Source organism: Carlito syrichta, unplaced genomic scaffold, assembly GCF_000164805.1.
Source record: "Carlito syrichta isolate Samal-C Ts95f unplaced genomic scaffold, Tarsius_syrichta-2.0.1 Scaffold167842, whole genome shotgun sequence".
Lineage (NCBI taxonomy): Eukaryota > Metazoa > Chordata > Mammalia > Primates > Tarsiidae > Carlito > Carlito syrichta.
The window spans coordinates 1-1,433 of NW_007111938.1; the positions used below are offsets into that span (position 1 = coordinate 1).

The following is a 1,433-nucleotide window of genomic DNA, read 5'->3' on the forward strand; positions in this document are numbered from 1 at the left end:
AAATCAGCCGGACTGGAGTTCAGTGGTCCCTCCTGGCCACTGCAGCCTCGACCGCTGGGCTCCAGCTATCCTTCCTCCTCAGCCTTCCAAGTAGCTGGAACTACAGATGTGAACTACCATGCCACTAATTTTTGATTTATTGTAGAGATGAGGTCTCACCAAGTTGCCCAGGTGGGTGTCAAACCCGCAGACTCAGGCAATCCACTCACCTCGGCCTCCCAAAGCATTGGGATTACAGGCTGAGCCACCGAGCCCGGCCTGCAAATCCATTTCTTAAAAAAAAAAAGTTCTTGAGGGGAAAAATATAAAATACCTAAATTTCAAAAGATGGACTACTACCATACTCTTTGCTCTCTGTCTTTGAGTGTCCAAAGATAGAGGATTTCACAGTATGTTTTCAATCATTCAACTTTTGCAAACATATACAAATAGGCTCCTCACTAGCAGTCCTGTTTGGGCAATTAATAGCAAGCAATATGCTTGAATTAGAGGTCCAATTTCCTCTTGAATGCAGTTTCTCCTCTTCTTGGCAACAAAGCCATTTGCAGAGATCTGGAAATCACGAGTTTCCTAAGTGGAAGGAGGTGCTGGTCTGGTTCACCTGAAAATATCCGTTCAGATTGACTGGTGTTTTATAGTAACATTTCAAGACCCAGTTTATGTTATTGATGACAATGGAGTCAGGGTTGCCTTAATTAAGTGAGTTTGCATAGGGCTCATAGCTGCGTCAAGCCAGCATGGGGTTGATCTGGGCCACGTTCTGCACCACATCCCTAGGGATGTGGCCAGTCCACTTGGAGGGCACTTCCAAGTTCACAGGCTTGATGACCTGGCTTGATGACTGGTGTTGGACAGAGAGACACCACCAAGCTTGTCAATGTGGTCCTCGCAGTGCAAAACAGTATCACTCCAGGCAATGCCCAGGAAATCAAGGATGAGCTTGAGGGAGTGCTGCAGGTGCAACACCAGCTGCTTGTAGTACAGGGGCAGACACTTGTCCTTGCCCACCTCCATGCACTGTGCATACATAACCTCGATGGTTTTGTTCTACTTGAGGCAGTCGTGGTAGTTGCTGAGGTCGAAGCCAGTGATGGTGACCTTGCATATGATCATGGAGTGCACGGAGGCCCAGCTGTCATGTACCACAAACAAGAACTTGGAGTTGGGGAACAGGCACGACAGGTACACTGAGGACTTGAGTGTGAAGGGGTCCTTGTTGCAGAGCACACGGGCCAACTAGCCATGCTTGGCAATAACCTCCAGGATGAAGGCCTGTATGGTGGGTCCAGCACCTCGTCCGTCACACCCGCCTCGTCCAGCCTCAGCTTCTGGCAGCCAGACTTGGACCAGACCTAGCATGTGGCCAACACATGCAGGATGATGCGCATCTTCTCACTGCAGTACACCTCGGAGTGGGCGTCCAGCATTGCCTC

General features: G+C 49.5%; 1 pseudogene; it reads right to left on the reverse strand.

Annotated features, from left to right (window-relative positions):
- Positions 1–559: 559 nt before the first annotated feature.
- On the reverse strand, positions 560–1,427 carry LOC103252557 (annotated as a pseudogene).
- Between the last annotated feature and the right edge of the window lie 6 nt (positions 1,428–1,433).